The sequence below is a fragment of the Struthio camelus genome, chromosome 3 (assembly GCF_040807025.1).
Source record: "Struthio camelus isolate bStrCam1 chromosome 3, bStrCam1.hap1, whole genome shotgun sequence".
Lineage (NCBI taxonomy): Eukaryota > Metazoa > Chordata > Aves > Struthioniformes > Struthionidae > Struthio > Struthio camelus.
The window spans coordinates 78,621,598-78,647,950 of record NC_090944.1 but is presented as its reverse complement, the minus strand read 5'-3'; the positions used below and the strand labels follow the sequence as shown (position 1 = coordinate 78,647,950).

Genomic DNA, 26,353 nt, shown 5'->3' with positions numbered 1-26,353 from the left:
AGTAAATTCAGATAGATCAACCTATATTTTCAAAGGTAACAAACGAGATTTAAATATTCACTTTGGCATACTTTGACAAGCCTGCTCATCAAAAGGCAGGTAATCTGCCCTTTCAGGATACCAAATCCCTCCAAAATCTCTCAAATGGTGGCACAGAAATCAGGTAGACTTTTTTTTAAATACATAACTGTTTCCCACCTGCAGGAGTTCACAAACACTGCAGCCAGGTTATTAAAAGAGTTGGGCAACAACTCAGGGCCCAATAAAGGTATCCATAGTTATTCCAGGTAAGAAAATAGTAATGAAATGGATCTAATTATGCTAATATATGAGCATAAGTAAGCCCACATTTACAAACAGGCAACCTTATTGTGACTATGATGAATCAAATACAGCTCTTCTGATCAATGGGGGACTTACTATATTGATTTTGCTTGGAAATCAAGGCCAGGATCAGCTGGCTTGGAGAAGCAGCCAACGGTTCATCTGATCAATAGTCAGGTAACAATAACATTACATACCATAATTCTGAGTTACAGTAATACAGTGCTATAATAATAGTCAGACAAAAACTGTATCAAGATAGCTGTGTGATTAACTACATATTTGCCTTTTATAATTCCTTTATACTGTGATTTAATTATCTCAAAACCAAGTATTAAACCCAAGAAATATTTTGAAATGATATCCAAATTTGTTCAGGTACAGAAGTGACATGCCTAAATAATCTTAATTCTGTCTTGGTTTTCCTGTATACAGTATAGCATGCAGCACATTGCATATGGTTACAATATCCAGTAAACATAAAATTATGATAAACTCATTGTAACAGTTACGGTGCCAGATTAGACAAAATGACTCTTTTGGCAAGGTCTTCCAGCTTTCTAATATCATGTCTTTCGTTTATCCCTCACTGGAGAATGCAGGCAAACTGTCCGTAGAGAAGAGGTTAAGCTATGTTCAAATGACAAAGCAAAGCATTGGTCATTTTTGCTTAATGCCTTCCAGAGTTTTGTTCCTTCTGGAAACAATAGAAGAGGGAAGTGATGTTGAGAGATGGCAAGTCTTTAATGAATTTCTTCTAGCAGAACATGATTTTTCAGTGTTGGCAAGAAACTATATTTGGCAACTAATGACACGAAATGGAAGATGTTCATATTTCTTTAACAGTGTAAGATACAGACAAGATTTTTTCCCATCATTGAAATAATCAAAGCCAAAAATATATCCAATATTAGGTGCTTAAAGATTCTGTTTGTAATCAAACTAGTCAATGGATTTACTTGGACAATACACAAACTATTTAAAGGATAAGAGTAGGACTCATTTGAACTAACTTTAGCCATCTAAGTTAGTCGTTTGGCTAAGGCGGGCAGCTGGACTCCCGTAGAGAGGACAGAAAGGCCCATTCAGCAGTGGGGAGATGACTCATAGGACAGGGTAGATTTCTCTCGCTCTCACTCTTTCTCTCTCTAGCTTGCTCTTTCCAGGCATGCCCAATGTCCATATACACCATTTTTCTAGTAAAGTTAAGTGAATCCCATCCCTACTAATTTAGGGTGGAGTAGGATGTTTTCAATCCCTTGGCAAAAGCATTGATTATAAAGTTTTTATTTCCCCTGCTCATCCCTGCCACCCCGTGAAGGGTTGCTTACCCCTCTCCTTTGCACTAGCTCAGCTAACACAGAGCTATAAAATGATCTGGTTCTAAGGAATCCCCTTTTTTCTACTATTTATCTATTTTTCTATGCATTTATTGCTATGATTTATCTATTTCTTTCTTAGCCAGCTCATTTTCACAGATCTCAGGTGCACGGGCTGGCACAGCAGTAGCCCCTCGCATGGGGGCAGAGACGAGCAGCGGAGGTAGAGGGATCTGTGGATCCACTGCTCGAGGATTCACAACAAGGAACTGCACCCTGCACCTAATTCTCAAGAGGACACCGCATTTTTGTGTTCATTTACACAACAAAGAGGCTACGTGTGATAGTTAACACAGCTTGGATTACAGAGCCACAGCGTTCTCCTCACAGTAACAGTAATTTGATCAGCCTCCATCTTGAGTGTGCCCTTATCCCTCATCTTCAGGTATAAAATGCCCAGGAGAGCTGACGCGCAAAGACTCCTTGTTCAGTCAGCCATCAATGAGATGAGCTACTACAGTCCTCTCACCTCTCCCGCTGCTTCATTCTTTTTCCGCTGCCCTTTGCCACCTGTACATGGAATACCACTCTGAATCATGCAGAGGGGCATCTCCTACCACCCTTCTTCACATCATTCCTCAAAACCCACTCTTTGACTGCTACAGGCCAGGACATTTTATTTAGCATTTCTGCATGCTGCCTTATTCAGTGTTACCCAGTATTGTAGCCTGTGCAGGCTGGATTTCAGCTCTTTGCTCTGGCCAGGAAACCCTTCCTCCACATGCCGTGAGTCCCCTACCTGGATTAGAGCACCTCTCCTGAGAGCTGTGTATGGTCACACCAGAAGTTACAGAAAATTTATCCTTAAAATTTAATATAAAAAGTAAAATTCCTCCTTGATACCTCGCTGTTGACTTCAGTGGAGTGACACCAGGGATGAGCACAATATACTGGGAAGAGGAGAAATATAAGCAAAGTAGAAAATAAATAAATAATGTCTATACGTATATTTAGACACACACTCATAGAGTGGGATTTTACAACTTAATTTGCTTGTGAATGGCACTGAACTGATTCCATGTGGTTACTACAGTCCCCTAAACAGTAACTCGGCACACAGAGGATTATGTTCATTCGTGCATCAACATTTTTGAGTTAGGATACCTCTTTATTACTAAGATTGTTGATTAGGTCCCTTTCAAATTCAGTATCCACTATCTGTGCCTTACATGAGTCGCATTCAGCGCAGGACATTGCTGAATCTCTGTCACAAACAACCTGGGAATAAAAGATCGGCATTTCAGTTTGTTTTTCCAGCATCTTGTTAAAAACCATACTAGGAATTTCGAAGAAACCTAATGCATAAATACATATTTTGTCTGATTCAATAACATATCCAATTCAAATGACATCACATTAGAAAACCAAGGGACTGCTTTTATTCACTGACAATTTTAATATAAGCAATTTATTTCTTTACCTTAACATTATTCAGTGGGCCAAATCAGACAATGACATAATATTACTTACCTACCTGCCTCATCTTCCCCCCTAAAAATAACCAGAAAACTACTGACCCCATTAACAGAAAATGTTATTTCTTCAGTCTTATCACCACCACCTCTTCTGAGCAGTGAGGACAATAAAAGATTGATATTAGCAATCTCAGCCCTTCTCAGACAGTTGGAAGCTTGCATATCTTAACTGATGTGCTTAATTAGATAGAGCAGTGATTCAGCCTTCAGCTGCGGTTCTATGGTTTTGCTTCCAGTACGCATCAGTGTGCTTCACATCACTCTTCAACTGAGGTGTTTACTCTTCATCACAATTGCTGTTATCTGTCAGAAGTGATATAGGACTGTTTTACAAAGAATATTGTTCCTTTATTTATTTATTTGGAAGTACTTTCACCAGAAGGTGCAAGTTACCTTTAACTGAATGTTATTCTGGTGAAAGATAATAGCCTGGGAATCTCAGTGTCTTCCAGTCATGGACAGAAAAGTCTGTTAAGCTTTCCAGAGGTGTCTTAGAGTTGCTGTTTTTGGCATGTCGTTCTGCCTCCATGCCCACTCACTCAACTTAGTGACAGTGAAAGCTCCATCTCCGTGGTGGTAGGCTTGTGAATTCTTACCTGCTATGAACTGGATGAGATCATTTTTTTGTAAGGCAAAATGACTTTGAGGAGCTAGCAGTGTGAACTGGAGATGAACTGCTGCCCTACAAGGGAAAAGGTCTGTACGTCATTAACCTTGTCACCCTCTGTTGACATAGCAGAGAAAGTAAGCAAAAAAACATTATCCCAGAAAAGAGAAAACTCAGCGCTCAGTGTTTTCTTAGGCTTTATCCTTAGTAGATGCAAGAATCACAAGAATATTCTCCACTAAGCCTTGAAAGTTTGAAAAGCATGGCAAGTAACACGTTATATTTCCAGTCTTAAAATGACAGCTGCCCATAGCCAAGATTCTAGGAGCCACATCCTCAACTGGGGTAAAAAAGCACAGCTCTACTGAAGTCAGCAGATGACACCTATTTATATCAGCCAATAATATTTTAAGGAATATAATCCCTTCTACTTACCTGCCAATTGCTGCATTTAGTGCTCTATTTTTCACTGCAATAGTAGACACTTAAGGGAAGAGAGAAAAAGCAACTCTTTATCAGTGATGTTTTCAACTCTAACAGGAGATGTACAAGGCCCTCAACTCAGCTCTTTGTGAATAAAAAGGCTTTTAATTCACCTTTAAAGAAACAATTAGAGATCAGCCGGAGCATATAGATTAATCTGATATTCCTTTCCCTCTAGCAAGGCCATTATATTTCTCTTTTCTTTTTCTTCCAGGTTGGCTTCTGTCTTCTCTCAGGTGCAACTGCAGTTTCCTAAGGCAATGAACTGAAAGAAAAAAAAAAAAACACAACATCTGGAGTTATCCACACTTCTGCCAAATAAAATGTGCACATCTGAAGAGGGTAGTTTCTCAGAATGAAAAGAGAAGCTATGACTAATAAGGAAATGCAATTTACCAAAAATATCTCATTTAGCCTTTTCTAAAATATATCGGCCTTGTAAGTCCTTGTACCACCTAAATGTCCTACTTGGATTACACAACCATAAGATTTGTCCATAAAAAACAACTGCTTTGCCAGTTTTGTCAGCTATTTGGAGTCGAACACAGATTTATAGACCACTTGATAGGAATTCATCTGAGAAAATGTCTGAGTTAGCAAGCCTCAACTCCCTTTCATCAACAGAAAGAAACAGGCAAGGTAGGATTCACCTTACTTTTAAGCAGACATCTGAAATAGCTCAGTTGAACTGCACCTTAAAAGTGGCAGATTTCCTCCTCTGACTCAAAAGAAAGCCCAGGGCAACTAGTTCAGCCATGAGATCTGCATGTAAAATGAGATGAGTCTCACTCCTATAAGTGCCTTACAGGATCATCCCTCCCTGCACAACCCCCATCCTTAGGTTCTCCGTGCTGCCACTGCCATCTTTCTGGAAAGAGAAGGACCATCATCCATGGACAAGAGACTCTTCTGTCAATCTCTTTAAGAGATTGGGGCTTCTGTGGGCTCCTCAGTGAAGAAGTGATATGGGTATAAGGAGTCATCTGTCACTTAGGCACATTAAGTTTAACTTTCTTGTCCCTACCTCAGAGCCCTTACTCTTGCTCCTCTTTTGCATCCCATCTCTTCTTGTCCCACCTTAAATCCCACTGTCTAGGAACTCTCCTTACTTGAGTGTCTCCAAAATAATAATTCCTCTCTAGTTGTTTAAATTAATCCCGAGTTAATGTGCTCACAGCTCTATCAAACTCATTTAGTGGAACCATCCAAGCATGCACCTTCCTTAAACAGCAATCACGGTATCTTACCACTCACAGATTGTCCTGTCCTGAGCTTCACTCATCACACAGTGAATATGAGCTAGACTCATCCATCCCACCTAACCGTAAGTACTTGGATGATAGGTGTATAGTCACTTGAGTCAATGAAGTGATAATCCCCTCCGAGGTGGCACTCAGCTCTTACACAATCCCATCTATTTCAGTGGCAATATTCCTTATCTTGGGGCACCCTTCAAATACCAAAAGACAGGCAGGGTGAACCTGAGCTTACATGTTTTCCTTTTTTTAGGAATATGCCTTAAAAACTTTTGAATAATTGGAAATAATAAATACAGAAAGCAATAGAGGCATTGATTTTGTATTAGGTATGGTACTTCTTCAGCTCCTGTTGATGTTCATAGGAGTGCAGTGCCTGAAAAAACTAGGCCTACTGACACTACTGATGAACCTCACCAACTGTCAATGCAAAGTAGAAAAAATTATGACAATGAGAAAGAAAAGGCAAATGAAGCCAGACTTTCCATCTTCATTAAAAGCCTCCAATATCATCCTTCTATTATTACAAAAGGCAAGAGATGTTGCAAATCTGGGTATACTTTCCGGCGTGCTATTTTTTTTTCTTTGTTATTGTTGATTCTGCTTGAAAGTACCCAAATCACAGCATTTTTCTTTCTTGGCTTTCAGTATAGTAAGGAAAGGCAGATAGGCCTGAGTGAAAACGCATGCAGTACCAGGAGTTGCTGCTCTCCTGCTAGCTAATAGGAAGATGTGGGCTAAGACCAGGGTAAGTTAACCCTAGAGGCAGAACAGGTTCAGAGTGAGCCTGTGAGATCTTGTGGTGGCTTCCTTGGGAAGCAAGAACGTCATCCCTGGCATCACATTCCTACTTAAGCAATACAGAGCATGTGTCAGTAACTGCCCTGTCTTAGAGCAATCCTCTAGTCAAAAGGAAGATAAAAACTCTGACAATTTTCCACTTCGCTTTTTGATAAATTGAGGAATGCATGAGGAAATCATATGGGCCGCTTAAACTAGCTTGCATAAACTTAGGGAAGCATGTGGCTTGAATTTTACAGCCTTTTCTTATCATTAATACTTTTCCCTCTAACTTTAGGATTTTATTGGCCTCATGGAACAACAGTGAAGCCTGTCCTGCAGCTAATTTGAGACCTGCCTATTCCCTGCGACTGCAAACAGAATCCATAGCCTAATGGATAAAATGTCTTCTTCGTATTTCAAAAATAGTTTGTACAACTCCAATTAAAGATGTTTCTCTTCTTTCAAATACTACATTGTTCTGAGTGTTCCTGTGTAAGCAGGGAACCCTGGATTACATTCCTCTCCAGGGGATCCTAAATGTTTATACAAATCACAGTAGGCAGCATTACAACACTTCCAACTTTTGCCACATGTACTTTGTCTAAACTCGAACTTGGTCAGAAATCTGACAGACTGCAAACTGTAAAAAAGAGAAATGAAAGGAAACTGTCTTATTTTTGTTCCTTTTGAGGATGTAATTCTATTAACAGTTCGGTATGTCTTTTCCCCATCAATTTAATTACAGATTAATTAATTCTTAGCAGTTTTCTAAAGCCTAGCAAAATATCATCTGACCCAAAACATTTCACAGCAGGGAAAAAAGCCATGTTAGATAAAGAGGAAAATCCATCCTTAAGAAAAAATGATGTTTAGAAGAACAGGCAAGAGTAGAAAAAGATTAGCTCTCTTTTCCTCAGCAAATATGTGTCTCAGCATGCCTCATTCATTAGTTTTCACTTCTTTTCATTCCTCTGTATCATGCCCCAGACTCATCTTAACCACAAACTTGTGATACTACATTTATGGACCTGTTAATTGATGATTTTCCCTGATTGCAGACAACAATTTCAGTGGCTTAGACACAGCTCTAGCCATGGCAGACAATGCCACAGCCTGCTGAACAAGTGCTTTGCCATCCATTCTGCGCCCCAGCCCTAGACCTCTTTCTAAAAAGGCCCCAAAAGTCTGAATGTGCTTGAAGCTGCAACCCAGATGATAAAATGATATAGCTTGTCTCTGAGGTTGAGGCAACTTGCTGAGAAATAGAGGGGTTAAACCCTAGAAACAAGCCAAACTCAAGAATAAGCTCTGGCAAAGAAGATCGCATTTACTGGTGCCTGAGATAACTCCAGGAAGGGGTTGAATATGCATCCTTTTTCTATGAGCTTCTATGTTGCTTCAAAGTGTTGCTTCAAAGCATGTTGGAACTGTCATCTGCTTACATGTATATATTTATGGGGCCTTTTATCACAGGGCTCCCAAAACACTTTACACACTTAACACCTTGATTCTCTGTTGTAACAGGAGGTGGGTTTAAATTAAAATAATGTTCAGGTCATAATCTAGGTATTGGGCTTTAGACCCTCTTTTTTCTCTTGTCAAGGGGGGCTGTAGCAAAGAGGGTATGAAAAGCCAGAGCCAGGCATTTTGAACCACAGTATGAAAATCAAGATACTTCTGAGAGTGGAGAAAACAGAACAACTTAAAAAAGAAAGTCCCCCCTGTGCATGCATAGCAAATAAAACTCAAAATGTAAAAGAGAAGCACATCTCCACCTTTGGTCACTGATGTGCAGGGGGCAATACTGTTTGCCATGAAGGAAAGGCTTGAACAAGCCCCCATCTCCTTGTGCAGCAGGCAATCACAGAATGTAACAGGGAAGCAGGAGGAAATAAGTCTCTTGCAGCAAACAGCTGTCCCATCTCAGTGAGGGGGAGCGGACGTTCTCAGTTCTTACAGCGGGGCATGGTGACAGGCCAGGAAACTCACAAAGCATGACATGTCCCTCCCATACACACATTGGGGTGTGCGTGACATTGCTGTGCTGTTCTCCCCGGGGAAGGTGACAGAGGCCAGAGCAGCGAAGGAAACCGAACGCGGGAAGCACCAGGGCAGCTGAGAGGGGTGGCGCACGCCTGCTGTGCGGCTGGAGTGGAGGACAGGAGATGTCTTTCACAATGCTCCCTCGGGGTTAGCAAGTCAATTAGTTGCACAGCACAGACCCACCCATTGTGCTAGAAAGTTTTTTGTGCTAAATCTATTTATTTATGGATCCATCATCGCTAGTCTGACTGCCACAGGCTTGGCCAAGCAAAGAGAACGTGGCATTGCTCTGGCCAAAATAGACACCCATGCTGCCGACACTTACAGCTGCGCCAGCCACCCTGGGTGCCTTTTAGAAACAATGCAGGGAAACAGGCACTGCAGGGCAACACTTCCTCTCTCCCTACAATTGATGATAAGCCAAAGGATTCATACCCTACAGGTGCCCATCTAGTCAGTGGAGTCAGGAGAGACAAACCCACTCATGCTCTCCACCCTGCAAAATAGGCCAGTGAATCCTCTCTGCCAGAGCACTTCCAAAGGGAAAATTTTTTCAACATGAGGACTTTAACAAAAATTAAACTCTGCGAAAATTAGAGCTCATCACACATACAGGCTCTTCAAAACTTAGTCATACACACGCTAACCGCTGGAGGCAGAAGTAATCAGTTTACACCATGGAACACCAATTCACCTCCCCGGATCAAAGCACCTGATCCAGATGGAAAGGCTGAGAAGCTAAAAAAGGGCTGGGAACAGGAGGCGAGAAGACGGGGGAAAAGATAAGGAGAGGCAGGGAGATCAGTGGAAAATGATATCAGAAAGAGAAAGAAAAAAGTAAAAGACGCAACAGTGGAGATCCGGTTCATTACCCACACCTTCTCTTTTCACTCCAAGTTAAATCTTATCCCCTCCTTCTTTGACCCTCACCCCTGCTCTTCTGTGGTTTATTCCTGCACTTCATGAATAAATTGCAGTTCAGTTCACTCCTTCACCTGCACAGACTCAATGCCACCCACAGAAAAATTCTCCAAACATCAACCTGGGGTATTTTCCGGAGTGAAGGGGGCTTGAAATAGCTCCTGCTGACACCCTGCCATTTTAGATAAATAACTCAACGCTTGCTGGAGCCTGGACTGGAATCCAGCTCCTCTGGCAGCTTTATGAAACTCTAGCTGTTCATTGCCTCTGCTTTTCAAAAAGTGAACAAAATGAAATGGTTTGTTTCAGGGCAAATGACACAATTGTGTTAAACGACATGATTTGTTTGTTTGTTTCATCCCAGGAGGGTAGGAGGAGGGAAGGAATGTATATTTGATCTGATCCAAGCCATTTTTTTTTCATGTTGTTGTTTCTAATTCGGCTGCTAAACTAAAAAAAAAAAAAAAAGAAAAATCAGTGGCTCCAACGGCCCTACACAAAAGAAGTTTGAGAGGGAGCGAGAAAGACGGGACGCTGCTTCTTTCTCAAGACTCAGTTGGCCGGGGAGAGACTCGCTAATGAAACCTAACATTCAGAAATAAATAGCCCAGGTCACCCTGCATTCAAGAGAAAAGCTGTTTATTTACTTTGTCTGTTCTCTTGCAGTGCCCGGGTGCTTGTGTCAGTGTGCTTTGAATTGCCCGGGATGTGCAGCCATGCCTCCCCCCCCGCCCCCCCCCCGACGGCTCCCGCAGACGCCGGGCCCATCTGGCACAGGTTCTCCCCAGCATCCCTCTCGTTCAGGCCCTGCACTCACTCACCGGTGTAGCACCAACCCCACCAGAAGCATTCTGTATAAACGGATAATGCCTGCAGCCACCGAAGCCTACTCTAAATGGATAGGCAGCCAAGTGTATATTAATTAAACTTAAAAGTTCTATTTATTGCCAAACACGGGGGGATTATCCAGACAAAAAGTGGCAGTTAAGTACTCTGATAATGTTCTCACCCCTTTAATTACTGTTCTATAGTTAGCCTAGCAAACTGATGTATAATCAACAGTGCTTACAGCAAGCACTCAGGAGAAGCAGCCTTCTTACTTCACAGCTTCTCTGAGCAGCTCTGATGTTTGGAGGTGCAGGAGGAAAACAGAAGTGGAAACTGCTTTTTTTTATTTCCTACTGCAACCTGCCACCCAAGGTGAGGTGTGTCTGGCAGGGTGAGAGGGGTGGCTGGCTTTGTTCTCCGCAGCACTGCTGCCCCTCCTGCTGCCCCGCAGCCCTCCCCGAGGGTCTCACGCCTCGGCGGCCGGCAGCCACGCACAGGCTGCGACAGCAGCTTCTTTTGATTCCATCACACCGAAGGCCCCATGGCGCCAAGGGTGTACAGAAACAACAAAGTTTGCCATCATGGAAGGAATTATCATTACACCACATTTTGCCACTGGCAATTTTTGAAACCAGGTGTCTTAGGAGTTTGAAATGATTTTATGCATTGGCATTCTGTGTGCCAATGCTCCATGCATTTTACAAGAAAGTTGAGTGGCAAAGCAAAGAAATCAGGTAGATTTGAGCACTACTGTAAGTCTCCAAGTCCTCCCTATGACACTCTGGATTCCCGAGAGTTTCATCCTGTTTCCCCAAGTCTGTTACTGGAACCAACCTCTTGAATTCAATGCTGTCAGCACTAGATCAGTGATATGATGACATTCAGTTCTTCTTCAGAGAGCTGATCATCTTGCAAGCCCTCACCAAACTACTGTAAAAATCTAATAGCTCAGTTTCAAATAGCCCTATTCTTGCTCATATATATAATACACAGAGCTAATAGCACTGACCTCAGTGCTCCTCTGCTTCCCCATCTCCCAGCAGTGTCTAACAAGCAGTAGCATATTGCTGTCTCCCGCTACTCAACTTGGCTGCCTTCAGCACTGGCAGTTCACTTTCCTTCCTTGAATCCTCAGGCTCCCAATTCCTTTGCAGGTGTCCTCATTGCAATAGCATGAAGAACACGCGACACATGCACCCATTAACGAGTCAGCAAAAATAAATCCCTTCATTCTCTTTGATTTTCATAACTGATCACAATCCAAATAGTAACACACATTTTTCACAAAACCCTGGGCATATGTTTCAAGAGTCATGCCCCCTCCCAAGTATACAAATTTCCTGATCTGGCCAATCTGAATAGTAGAAAGAACTTCAGGGTAAATTAAGTCACGGAAAACATGGAAAACAGCTTAGTAAGTCACATTACAGCACCATGAAGTCTGCTGCTACTGCCACGCTTGTTACAAGCAGCCCAGGACATATTATATGTTCAGTACCTCAACACTCATATATTTAGCAGCTCTTCGGACATCATCCTTAATCTTTCCTAAAAAAAAGACAGACTCTCTGTCTTCCAGGAGCTCACAGCCTCCTGAACAAGGCCCAAAAGCAGCTCTTCTCCAGGGAGTAGTGCGGGGATTCTGGGGGTACATATGCCCTCAGCTTCATGCTTTGGGGTTCTGGGATCACCAAGGCTTCCTTGAAAGACAGATATAATGTCCTTCTGACTACAAATGTCACATAGGGCATCATTCACAAGCCTAGAACTGCCAGAAGAGTGTATTTTGGTCATAATGTCTCTTCACCAATATCACTCCTCATATCCTACCTCCAAAGGCTCTGAGGGTTGAATAGAGACCCAGATGTTTAAGGTTGCTGCTTTCCCAAACTCAGCAAACATCTTAGCTCTCTGAGAACCTCACTCCAGTTTTTTGGAGGCGAGCCCTGAGTCTTGCGATATAAGATTCAACATTCAGGGTCTCTATTACTGTAGAGCTGCCCTAGAGCCACAGATTGTGGAGTCTGCAGCAACTGCTCACTCAAATGGATATATTTGACAGTCTTCCCAGTTCCACTGAGCAGCTGTAGAGCCTATGGAGCTGCTGCCATTTTCTTTATTCTTTCTTTGGTTGCTTGCTTTAATACAGATCACATTTTCAAAACAATGGCATTTCCTTCCAACCGAAATCCCAATTTTTAGCCAGTTTTATGTTCAATGTCTATACAGACAATCTCTTGGCCAAGAGCAAGATTTGTAAGCTTCCAAATTACTTTGAGACATATTAAAAATGCCCTAGGAGGAAGAGCTGATAGATCACCAAATTGAACAACCCTAAATTATACCTAGGTTCATGCGTATGCATGCATGTGCATGTACCTCCTCACAAACTGACAGCAAATGTGGCCTGTCATAGGACCAGGGTTGCGTAAGTAGTATCAACACGCAGAATTACTTTGTGTCTGTATCTGGCACAGCGTTTGCTGGACAGATGAGTCATATTCATCCTATCCTTAACTGCTGAGTCTTTTGAAGCAAATTCTTACACTGTTATTTTTTTCAGTAATGAGTAAAAGATTTATTTGTATATGTCAGTAGGTTTTAACATATCCCACTGCCTGCTGTGAACCAGGTGGCATTTCATCCTGCTCTGAATCTTGACTGTGTTTGCAAGGTCTGTGCCACGAAGGGACTTTGAGATGCAGAAAGAAAAGCCCTCTGCCTTTTTCTTAGAGACCAGCAAATACAAGTGCTGCCCAAAGAGTTGCTATATATGTGACTGTTGAGGCACTGAACATACTAACTCGTCTCAGGGTGGTCTGCAATGAGGGTGGTGGTAATGGTGGATGTTATCAGCCTCAAGGTGTGAAAATGCAAATAGCCCCAGAGCTTATCAAATATTTAGGAGCAGGTTTCACTGTGTCTGGCTAGTATTCCAGAAGTATCAGAGAGGTTCTTTATGCCTCATGCAAGCTCCTGGGGACAGTCCTGGGACCTGCAGAACCCCAGAGCTGAACTCTAACCTTCTGCCCATCACGTTGGACTTACTCAGGCATACGCGCTCAGCCTTTAGGTCACCTGTTTCCAGAGCACTCACTGCCCCTGCTAGCCTCAGGTTTCTTCACAACCCAGCCCCTGCCTTTTGTTTCATCTTCCAGGCGGCTGCATCAGCTATCACACAGCTCCCAGCTCCTTCCAAGGCGATTGCCAGGCCCTGGATGTCCCACCTATCCCTACATTTATGCCGTTATGGAAGTCTTGGCAACTGGATACTGACTGGGGCAAAGTACAAGGAACATGGCACCCAGTAATGATCCAGCAATTCCAGTGTAAGTATGAGGCATGCTAAGATCCAAGTTGTGTTGTATAAATATAATATAACTCAGAGTAACGTCACTGATTCGCAGGTAAAATAACAAAAGCACAGCTTCACTTGCTTCATGACGTTGAACGACTGCTTGAGGTATCAATAAGTAGCTGTTTTATTTCTAGCTTCACCCCTAGGACCAATGCTCCCTGATATTGATATTTAAAGAAGTGCTTTCTTCAGCTTGGCTACAATTCAGGGTGCTCTTTTTTAATGCTGGCTTCAAACAAGCTGTGGGTGTTTGGGTGGGTGGGTTGAGTGACATATTAGTGAGGAAGCTTCCTCCCCTTTCAGAGCTACATGAAGAAGTCAGAAAGGCTTCGTTTGAAAAAGTGACAGGCAGATCATGTTGGACTATTGCTGATGAAAAAGGGTTTAAATCCATCAAGAATCCTGAATTTGGAACTGCACTGTTACATAGAACAGGGTGAAGTGAACTCCACTAACCTCTATAAATATTATCGGTCTTTTAATTTCAGATTTACTCCTAGAAAAGCCTTTCAAAATGCACATTCCCTCCTTTCAGCTTCTGGCATCCAATCAAATCAGATACCTAACAACAAGGAGCAGGGGAAGTCTGTCCTTCGTCTCCATTTAGAAGGGAAAGATTCCCCTTTTCCTCCCTCCCCCCAGCTCTGAAAGTCTTCCAATTATCTCCTTTACCTGCCGCATTAAAAAGTAAAGCGTATGAGTTGCCAGAGATACAGAGTCTGAGGACAAGCCACTGTGGCAAAGCCATGACATTAGAACAGATGGAAAACTTCTCAGGAACAAAATGTGCACAAAAAATGGGTTCTGGCTTTGAAGTGTATATTCACGGTGGGTGCTTTCATGTCTTTTGAAAAGCCCTAGCTCAAATCTGACCTACTTAGGCAACATTCTTATTTATGTCTCCGACTAAGGAGCTGTATATTTAGCAAATGAGAGGAAATCATCCCCCTGTCATGTTTATAGATTGGAGCAAACTTTGCTGTTTAATTCTTCAACAGATTTGTCTCCATAAAAGTGGATGTAATTTAAACACTGTTAAAAAAATCAATAAATTCCAGAAACTTAGGATAAATGGAATCATAATTTCAAATACACATATAGATATTATATATGTACAGACACACATACAGAGAAAGAAAGAGAGAACATTTATTCAGTATACTGCAGTTAAACCGTATTTATTTAACTGGTTCAAGAGTAATGGATAAGGCTGAGCAAAGGTGGAGAGCGAATCGTAAGACTTTGCCATTTTAATTGATGTTAAATGCTAACAATGTTCTGTAGAATACTGAGGAAGAGGGGGAAAAAGCTTAACTCCTCATAGACTAGGTAAGCTTATCTGGACTGATGAAAAGGAATGAAAATGAAATGAAAAGATCCTTAAGGTCAAGAAATTGAAGATGAAAGGCACCTCAAGAGGTTATCTATCTGGTTTATCTCCACCTCCCAAAGGCAAGATGAATTACATCCATGTTATTCTGGACAGATATCTGCCTAAGTTCCAGGGTAACCTTCCAAGCAACCTATTTCACCATTTTGCCATTATTACTAGCAGAACAACGTTGCTAGCATCTCACCTATATTGGCTGTCACTGTAATTAAAGCACATTACCCCTTGTCCTACTCCCAGGAGACTTAGAGGACAGATTATTTCTTTCTTCTTTTCAGCCTCCTTTCAAGACTAGTTTCTTCTCTCCTCTTTAGGCTAGGCTTTTTATTCTCCACCCTGCCTGCAGCAGCTCACAGCTTGCAAACCCAACAAGAACATTCTCCTTTCCATCATCCCAGCCACGAATGAAAATACTGTGTAGCACAGTTGCCCAGCACAGATCCCAAGGAACCTCACTCAACACTGTCCTTCAGCTTCACAGTTAATCATTGATAAACGCTCTCTGATTACAGCTTATCAGCCAGCCAATGACCTAAGATAATAGTTTTTTCTAGTCCCCCCCCCCCCGTTTCTTCAGGTGGCTTATGACAATGTCTTGTCAAACAGCATCAAAAGCTTTATCAAAATCAAGATATGTGACATTGACTACCTTTTCCTTCCACAAGGTCTGTTACCTTGTCAGGGAAAGAAAAGAGATTGGTTTCAGATGACTCGTGCTTGAAAAATCCACGCTGCCTGTTCTACTCATATGCTTGTTACCTTCTAGGTGCTTACAAATTGATTGTTTGATTGTTTGTCCCATGTATTGGCAGCGAGCTGACATGATAATATATCCCTGGATTCAGCTTTTACTCCTTGCTGCAGATGGACACTACCTCTGCCCTTTTTTCATCCTCCAGAACCTCGCTCGTCATCCACAAGTTCTGGAGATAACCACAAAACTTCCTGGAAGTGTTTCAGTCTGTTCTTCTGTATACCCTGGGTTGAATTTCATAAGATCCTATGAATTTAAAAATATTTAGTTTTTCTCAGTAGTCTCTAATCTCCTCTTTCTTTACCATAGCCTGAATTCTTACCCTTTTGTCGCTGGCTGTGTTAAGCACCCAATCATAGTTGAGCTTTTTAGTGAACATTGATTCAGAAATTGAATTCAGATAAAAATATTTGTTTTTGGAAAATAATCTAGTCTTCTTACAACCTTTTCAGGCTAAACAGTTTGGAAGTTCTCAGGTCATTTCTCAGCTACTTAATGCCCAATCTCCTAAGTGGAAAGAAGTGCTTGGCATCTTACAAAATCAAGCCCCTAGCTGGGATGTTATTTTGACAGAAATCAAGTATTTCATGAGAATTGTGATTCTTCCAGATCAAAGCTCAGCTGAAAATACCATGAGGAGGAGATGTTTGTTGTTCTTGTTCCAGCTCAAATTAGAAGAGTTACTGTATGCAGAAACAGAAGTATCACAAACACAACGTTCTGCAAAAGTCCAGTCCTCCTTGCTAGTGAGGACTCCAAACCTTTTTTCCACAATCCAACAATTCGACCTTAAAGTGTGCTCAATTCTCCTACCCCACCCTCCCAAATCACAACTTTATATTTATATCTGTATCTTTAATACATCTTTGAAGAACACCAACAATTCCACTGACAAAATATAAAAAACCCAAAAGACATACTCTCCCCTAAAAACAGATTAAAACAATGTCAGCTCCCTCAAAGTTAATGAATGAATACTACTCCTTAGAGCTGTTTTTATTCCTTCTGATATCCTAAATGATGCTGAAGCAGAAAGGGAGAAGTAACTGAAATCCAGATATGTTAGTTTCTGCTCCATTAGGAAAAGGAAAAATCAATTTGGCCAAACATAAAAGAAGAAAATCAATAGGAAAAGAAATTTTATTTTCAGCTGAGGACTAAGAATATATTACAAACAATGGTGAGTGAAAATTATTCATTGATTTGTATAACACCTTTTACAAGCCCAAAAAGTGCTCCAAAGAATTATAGATTATTTAAATCTAAGGATCACTTACTGCCAGAAAGCACCTATCTCTGGGGTGGAATGCAGCTGCTATGAAATCGCACTAGCAAACGCTACACCACAGCTTTAGGGCATGAATGCTTTATCTGCAGATGCATCAAGGAAAGTTGAAAATGCAGAATGGAATTAACCAGGCTGGAATATGACCAGAATGCCACAATATCGATTTCGGTTTAAGCTTAAACTCGTGGAAGATAGGTCCATCAGCCCATTAAACAAACTTTGGCTCACGATGTCCCTAAAATGCTCTCTGTTACAAGCTGGGATAACGTGGCAGAAAATGGGTCACTTTGTGTTTGCCCTATTCCTTCTGCTCTCTCCCTGGTCATTGTCAGAAACATCATGACACTGGACTGATGGACCTTTGGTCTGACCCAGCATAGCTATTCACAAGTCCTGAGCTGATATGCTGGTCTGTGAGCTACAGTGCCTCTGAAGCTTGCACAGCCTTGCATCTGTTGACTCGGCTTCAGGGCAGTAAACTCTGGCAGAAGGGCAGGAGGAGCAGCGGGCAAGGCAATCTTTTATATTCTCCAGCATGAATCACCATACTCATCCGGAGGCACGCTAAATTCTCAATGTTAAGCACACATTAAGTTGTTGCAGGATATTGGCCACATTTATAGCACTGTTATTAGCAGCAAGGGCTTGCACTGCATAAAATTACACAAAGTACCTTTGTACCTTAAGATGCACTTAGCGAGTAAGCTTCTAGGGGCAGGGAATGTACAATCTTCTGTTTCTCTAAAGCACCTTATTCAATTACAGCAATATAAAAGTGATTTATAACAATCTATTAAAAATACAACTCAAATGACTTATCACTCCTGGGGTCCTGGGAATATACTGTAGGATTTGCCATTTAATTGTAAATCAAATCTAGTGACCAGTACCTCATGCCGCAGAAACAAAGATGAAAACTAGCAATACACCTCGCCAATTGCAAAGTGTAGTATGTTGTGGGTAATCACTCAAGATTTGACTAAGAGGAATAGGAAACGGAGAAGAAAGCGGCAGACATTTCTACTCCCTGCAGTCTGTCATCCCATCATTAAGCTTCCACATCTCCAGGGGCTTCTGAATGGCAGGTGGACAGGCAAACAGAAAATACTTGCCATCTCTGCTGTCACCCAATGCGTCCCTTTCTCCCCCAGCTTCTTGTGGAGAAGCTTCTTGAGAAGATGAAAGTCCATCCATAAAATCTCCAGCCAAGCAATCGAATTAGAAACCCTCTCTCTTCTTATCTTCAGAGTAGCCAAGGCCCAGTACAGAAATCGGGGTCAATTTCAGAATTACAACAGACATCACACACAACAGATGCATACTTCATATCTGATACAGACACTCCTAATTTTTACCATCAGCAGGCCGGGATGGAGACCCTGGGTCTGCTTGTTGTTGATAAAGCTATATTCATAGGAACACCCAGGCTAGGAATAGACTTAATTACCCAACAAATCCTTTCTCCTGCTATCTGTGACAACCGTATCTAGCAGTCCTTCTCCTATGCTGATAAAGCTGCACCTTGGAAACAGCATCAGAGCAGATCAGAGTGAGCATCTCCTTCCTACAAGCCTGTTGGGAGCTATCATAGACCAGGAGGTAGAAATCCACAATGCCTGGCTAATCAGAGATGCCATCTCCAGCTAAGACTAGCTAAGTTAGGAATACAGTATCTAAGAAAAAATATTTTCCATTGCAATGCAATATTTAATGGCATTTATAGACTTTTCTTCACAAAGAAAATGATAAAGTCCTTCGTTTTCACCTTTTCATTCTACCAGTCCTCAGCGTCATCTCTGTTTCCGTCTTCCACTGCTCCTTCCCTACAGCTCGCAGTTAATGACGTTTGTACCCATGGTTAGGAACCTCACTTTATGGAGAACTCTCCTAAAATCTTCCCTTCTTAAGGACGGTTCAAAGATAAAGGCCACCACTAGCATAAAATAAACCATTTCTTGCACAATGGAATCAGTGAAGCATTGTTTCCTATAGGTCTCCTTGCCAGATTCCCTAGTGACTAGTATATATCAATGGCAACAGATGCTTTTCCCACATGTGGATTTTCTTGCAAGAGTCCTGTGTTGATCCTCTAGTGCGTAATAACGGCTCACAGTACACCTTTCCCACAGTGAGGGCACGATCTCATCTGAACAGCTGTCTATTTTTAGAGAACTTCATCTCTTGAGACCACCTGCCCTTTGGTTATATTTGGCTGAAGCTGGCCAACCAGTTCAAAAGTTGCTGAGAAGACAGCTACACCCCTCGCCTCACCCACACACAATGCAATCATACAAATTTCATTTTCTAAGGAAATGAGGCTAAAAAAATAAACGTTTAAGCCAGGATCTTCTTGTCTCTCACTCCCTATGAATCTAATGTGCATCTTCATTACAATCTCCTTGTGACAGGAATTGTCTTTATCTGTATTTTGTAAAGCTTTGAGCATATTGCCAGCACTTTAATAATAAAATATCATAGAGAACCATATATCTGAATATTATTATGCAGAAAATATGTGCATGTTCACACACACAGCAGAATATTGAATATGCAATTTAAGGCTGTATACATGTGTAAGTAGGTAGGTCAAACATAGGGCAAAGTCTTTTCTGTTATACACAAAGCCTACCACTATTCTGGACTGAAAGAAAGCACATAAACTCCTTTAATTTTGCATGCTAAAAGGTACAAGTTCTAACTAGTGATTGGATGTGTGATTTCCCCAGGGAATCCCAGGTGTCCTGGGCACAGGCCAAGCAGTTATTGTTGAGCACTGAGGCTCAGGTTCACCTCACCTAACCTTAGCCATCTGCCTCCCTGTAGAGACACAGCACCTCCAGAGGGTGATACCTGGGAGGATGGAGTGAATCACCCTGCCCAAGTCTTACCACTGACTACAGAGGTGGCCCAGACTACTCAGTTAGACAACTACGCAATTTTTGAATAGCTAAGGTTAGTTGAGATGAATGCCAACACTGATGAGTATTAGGCCACAAAAAACAGAATGGGAAGACTTCACATCATGGCTGCATGGGAATACAAAAGAGCAAATCATAAAAGCCAAATTCTCAGCTTCTATGTGGAAGCAAAAACTGGCTTATAATGCCCAGAAATTTCTTCCACTGAGTGAAGGGATCTTCATAGCAATCAAATAAATATTGCTAATGAGACTAACATTAACTTTTGAAATATACTACTAGATGGCAATGAAAGTTTGAAATGTTCTTCTTCTAGCTTTCAGTTTTTGGAAAACAGTGATTATTACTGGAAAATGGCAGAAGAGCAATTAGTACTTCAGAACTGATTTGGATAACTCCCATTTGGCGAACATGAAGATTGGAATGAAGACCTAGACTGAAAAAAACAAATGCATCCACACAACTTGAGCTAGATTCTGCAACTGAAGGCTCTAATAGCTGTATCTCCCCCGTGTTTCAGGTACAAAGGGTAACATACACAAACCCCTGAGCAGAGAGTTAAAATTTGCCAGTCATTCACTCTTTTCTGCAATTGAACTTGTTGGCTTTATAGCAACCCTATTGGCTTTGAAGTCCTATTTCCCATTAGTGCTATCGACCATGAAATACTGTTAGAGTTTTTCTGTATGCTTTTTTTTTTTTTAACCTTCACTGGCTGGAATACAGCTGATCCCCATGTCCATTAAATATACATTTGAACAGCTTTTCCACCTGCACTTTGTCACCTTGGGTTCTCAAGGGGTGTATCTCCACTTGGCTCTGAGCTCAAGGGCACCCTTGATATCAACCTGAGTGTGCCAACAGGCATGCTAATGCCCATTTGAAATAGTTTTTCCTTTGCCTCAGATGTTTCTATGCACTCAAAGAATAAAAAATATCTGCTTCACTCCATCTTCAGTGTTGTAGGACGATCTCACCTCATTCTGTCAGTGAGCTATAGTTGCTTTCAGGCATCTCCTAGACTTTGCTTCCCTTCCTGGAATCCCACCCCCTCCTACTTTAAGATCCAAGTTAGCAAGAGGCTGTGTGGTACTGATCTAACCTTACTTTCTTGTAGGCACTTACCTCACTGTTGTTAATACCATATCTCTTTTCAAAATGTCCAGGCGCCCTGAAAAATTAAAAATACCCTGTAATTATGACCCGCTTCTGAACAAAAAAGAATATAAATTGCAAAGAGGGGGAAAAAAGCTGAATTTTCTGGAAATTAAGCTTTGTCAGTAAAGATCATTTGTTTCTCTGCTGTCAGTAAGACGTGTCTATGTGGGTCACTGTAGAGGTTCTTCACTGGGAATAAGTTAAATTCAGCAACTACCATCTTGTCCTGTGGGTGAAGCATGCTATCTCAAATACGCAATACAACCCAAACTGGGTGTCATTTTTTAAAATTTTCTTTTTTTATGAATCACTTCCAAGTTTTGGGGGAAGGACATCACGACAGACAGCTCCTTAACAAAGAATCAACATAAGAACAAAAGCTATTCCTGAAGAGTTCCCAAAATAAAATAGTGAGACAGATGAGTGAGAAAAAAGTTGCACAGGTGTTTCTTCCAACAAGAACACGGTCAGAAAAGATATTGGGAAATGTAGATTCATTAAAATTGAAACGCCTCACAAAATTGTCAGTTGGGCAGACAAGCATTTAGGGAAAAATGCAGGAAAGTTCCAACACTGTGAATATGTCAGCTTTGGACACTTTCAGAGCTAACAGTGTTAGTATTCCATTTAAAAATGACTCCTCATTTTAAATGTAATTGTAAATTTTACGTTCTAATATCATATTTGATAGCAAAAGCAACACAACTGAGTCAAAGTGAATCCTTCCTACAATTTTGTGTCAGGAGAAATTCAACATTTGGGAGATTCATTCTAAACTGAACCCAAAGCAAATTTCAAAATCTTGAAATCCTTTGCAAAATGGAATTTCTAGTCATAGCCTAGCGCTGCTCTACATCACAGCCCTCTGTCAACTGAGTCAAGCTTTAAGAAATGCTAGCGTCTTTCTGAAAAACGGTTCCTTCTCAGCTTCCCTTTTCGATGACATCTGGTGAGAAGTGCATTGCTGTAGTTGTAGACAAATGTTGCTACGCGCTTACCTTGAAAAACTACAAATAGTTAAGTACTTGGCCATATTCTGGGCGCAGGGTAATATCTTTCCTTATAATTATTTCTGCTGCTGTCATTAGCACCAGCACTCTCACTATTTATTACCATAGGTATTTCGAGACTCATAAAAATGTGATCTTACTCAAGGCTTAAGCAACACATGAAATAAATCAGCAGCACTGAACATTGGCTGACACTGGATGAAACCTGGCTGGGAACAGCTGGATTGCTCTCTTGACTAAATATTTACAAAAGCCATGATTATATCACTGAGTGACACTGTGTGAATATAACAATTTATCAATCATCATGTTTAACTCAAATCCCTGCAGGAGGGGATGGCATTCTCACTTAACAGTAAGTATCTACTGTATGCTAATTAAGTGACTTATTTCTCAGCTAAGGTTACTTCAGGGATATGTGGGCTTTTTAACTACCCATTTCCTAGGCCCTGCTATTATTTCAGAGGCACAGAAAACAGTGAGTTCAGCTGTGCTGTCACTTGCACTCGTATCCATCCAGTAACACCACTGTCATTAGTCTAGGTTCATGCTGGAAAAACGGTAAGCACAAATCACCCCACAGCGTGCGCTCTGCCACGTTCTCCTGTCCACTATACAGTGCCCATGGGCAGCAACTACTGTAGCAACTGCCCTACAGTACCACCAACCTCCCTCCAGCCCCAGCCAATTTGGTTTCCTGCCCTTACATGTCCTTTCCTGAGTATCCAGCAGTGCCAACAGCTGGATACTGGCTGGGAGCAATGCTTCTAAGCAAAAACTCCTGTGTTTCTAGGAAAGGATTCTTGAATTTTCTCACCACATGCTCACCAAGGCGTGCACAGTTGAGTCGTTATTGGTCCTGAATCTGTCTGAAGTTTTGTCTTATACTGTGGGCCTCTGCAGCACCAAGACCAAACTCACTTATAGCTTCCGTATTAGTGTAACCATCTGTCTACCTGCCAAGAATTAATTTAGCATTGTTTTCATGAGACCTGGTTAGTACTGACTGGGACTTGTACGTCCCAAAAGGTCACAGGCTGATGAACACAAGCATGCCCGCTGCAAGAAAAGAAGGGTTGGGACTTGAAGTGGCAAGCTTTGCCAAACTGTGGCATTGCCAGAAAATATAAGAATTAGGACAGCAAGCAGATCTGGTCGGAGCATCAAGAGGAAGCAATTTCCTTGAAGATAAAGCCAACAAATGTCATATTGATAGGCTATTCTTATTTGAGCAACCAGAATCCACTACCAAATGACAGGAGCTTTTTATAAATCTTCTGCCTCCTACTTCATGCCAGATTAACTCTCTTGCACCAGCAACGGTGTGAACAGTTCAACTACCTTCCTGTCTTGTTTAGATTATGGGTCTGAGTGCAACGGAAGAGAAAACAAGAATCTCCCCTCTGCCACACTGACAGCATAGACACTTTAAGAAGTTTTTCCTCAAAATGCCATACAGGATCATGGACAGTCAGCAGGTTTGTGTGGATCTCGGGCTAACAATCAAAACAAACATGTGAAATCCATGGCTTCCCTTTGGAATCTGCTTTTAAACCTCTTATTTCATTTCAGGGATCATTGTTCAAAAAGAAAAAATTTGGAGTGATGAAGTATCTGCTCCCTTGAGAGCATGAAAGTTTTCTTGGTATGGATCTTAGAGACCAATTTTTCTCCCCATTTTGTACATATTGAGAGTCTGCATGGTAATTGTATTTTGGCCTTTGGAGCCCATCTGCCACCAAAGGGGAAATTTTATATTCTTCTTTCTACCTACAGAGAGGTTTATAAATCAGTAAGCACACAGACATGGGAGCTCTGGACTTGGTCGCCCTTCCAGGAGCCCTTGATGGCTCAGACAATCACAGCAAGTGCTCTTTTCAGAAACACAGAGAGGGGAGAGAAGTTACGATAAATTTAGTTTTCTTTTGAAGTTAATAACCTCCTACAAAGACTTTTGGTAAAACACAGACACCTTAACATTTTTTCTCTCTTTCAAACAATTTTTTTCCTCTATTTTTTACTCAGATGGTAAAATCTGAGGAAACCTGTCTCTTCAGAAGTAACTGCTTTGTGAGAATGACATCAGCAGACCACGAGGTTACCACGGGTAAGTTGGCACCCTGAGGGGGATGAAATGAAATCTCTTATCATCCTACTTGCTCGTCTTCTTTTCTACATTTGGTGCCTTTTGTAATATGCAAAGCAAAGGAAATGTTTTGCTCTCCTTGATTTTTTTCATTCTTTTTTTTCCTAAGATAAAAAAAAAAAGACAATATATTAGAATGCTTTCTCCCAAGACTCTGCTGCTGCTTCAGGTCTGCTTGGGACCTCATTCAGAAGGAAAATGATTTAGAAATTTTAGTTCAACCCCCGCCTTTTTCTTCCTCACACCAGACCTTCTCTCAGCCACCACTGGGTCTCTAGAGAGAAGTTGTTTTAAGGCAACTTCAAAACCGAAGGACACTTGGCCTGATCCCTTCCCTTTTCCCCCCAGGGAAGAGGACCTCCATAAATGTGCCTAATGTTACCTTTTACAAATTCCTCCTATCCGAACAAGGGCACTGCTGTCTTGACTTCAAAATTATGGTAGAGAAAAACTCTCAGTAGTTTCACAGTGTAGATATCCTATTGTAATTCCCTTCCTTCAGACCTCCTTAAAGTCAGAAAGTTTCAGAATCAGAAACTGTTGATGTGGAAAGCAGAAGACAAGGAAGAGATAACGGATGAATGTATGGAAAAGTATCTATAGGAGAAGGAGACTCCTTTCCCTGCATATGGGATTTTCAACAAATGGAGTAAATATGGCTACTACTACTAAAAATTGGGAATAACCTGAAAGGCGATAGCTTTAAGAGAATGCAGTAAGAACGACAGACTAGGGTTTGTTGTAGGAGAACATCTGAAATGATGAACCACAACTCACTTTGCCACGGACGCGTCTCCTGGTTTACCAACCGTTAACCTCAAGAGAGGAGATGGTGGGGAGGGACTTTGCATAATGTTTTTAACGAGTCTCACCTACCTGGTAAGCACACATTCTCCTGCCTCAATGCATCCAGTCAAGTCAAAGGGCTTGTCAAAAGAAGAAATCAAGAAGGGCTAAACACTAACAGACATGAGCCCCTGGGGAAAAACAGAAAAACTTTTCGTTGGAGACTGGCTGTCTTCATGCTAAGAACAGTTTAGTCTTACCTAAGCCAAGCTTGCAAACAAAGATGCTAAATCACTACAGGATTCTTAGTGTGGAATAGAGCCGGAGAGACTGGATGTCATGAGGATTGCTCATCTACTGTGATATGTAGCTCCTCAGCAGATGAGAAAATACGCAGAAGCAGAGAGAGCGTGCTAGACAGTGGTGAGGTTGAGAACTTCCAAAAACCTGCAAGGGAACATGAACGTTAAGGAGAGGAAATGTTCACACAGATCTCTATTGCTTTCGCAAACACTGTGATTTTTACAAACTTTGCAAAAAAAAGTGTATTTTATTTTTGAATAATATAATAAAAGTGCATTTTCTTTGGAAGAAGCTGTTTCTGAGTCACTAAACCCAGCTAACACTACTCAGCACTTGTGAAGCAGGCAACTTCTTTATCCCTGCACATATTCTGAGGATACATTGTGGTTCCACCTAGGATGAGGTGCAGAATACCAGGTCTGGTTTTGGAGCAAAAAGTCAGCAAAGGACAAGAAAAGGTTTCAGCTACCTTGTTAGTGTGACAAGGGCTGAGGGGGTAATGGGTAGCTTCAGTGCATGACAGAGACATGATGATAGAAAGGCATGAGGTATGAGATATTGAAGACACTGGTTTTTGTAGGCTGGCAGATTTTAATATAGAATAATAGAATAACTTTAGTCAAATGTGTATCATATTCTCTCCAGAAACCTCCACTGTTCCTGTTTGTTAATTTTAATGGGATGGCACGTGCAGCTTCCAGTCAGAATCAAGGCTCCCCTGACACATGCATGACAAGAGGACGGGGCCCTGCCATGCACAGCATATAGAGTAGGAAGATAAATAACATACCAAAAACAGCGCAGCAGGACTGAACTACCTACAGGAGTTTGGTAGTCCTTTGAGTGTCCAAATTTTCTTTTGCAGGAAATACTTCTGTTCGAAGAAATCTGCCTTCATTCTTTACCGGAGCAAAATGCCACACCCGAAATTTCCTAAGCAGAAAAAAATCCCATAGTATTAGTTACAGATATAACATCAGATCAGGTACCTCTTAAATTGTATTCTGACAAGTTTAGGTTTTGACTACTCCATGCATTCTGGGTAACTTGAGCAGTTTTATGTATATACATACATATGTCTGCATTTTTGAAAAATATAGACATCTCTACCTGTCTCTCCATTTAGTTGCAGCTGTGTCCTCT

At 41.5% G+C, this 26,353-nt stretch overlaps 1 long non-coding RNA gene across 2 annotated transcripts; it reads right to left on the bottom strand.

Moving 5' to 3' along the window:
- LOC138066764 (uncharacterized) lies at window positions 1-26,128 on the bottom strand. 2 transcript variants are annotated; one of them, XR_011140254.1, is made up of 5 exons: window positions 26,001-26,128; window positions 24,998-25,354; window positions 20,933-20,978; window positions 4,382-4,533; window positions 1-3,860 (listed from the first exon to the last, which is right to left on the bottom strand). It is a non-coding gene; the product is annotated as an uncharacterized lncRNA (long non-coding RNA). The 2 variants fall into 2 exon arrangements; XR_011140253.1 differs by having other exon boundaries at window positions 25,168-25,354.
- Window positions 26,129-26,353: the final 225 nt, after the last annotated feature.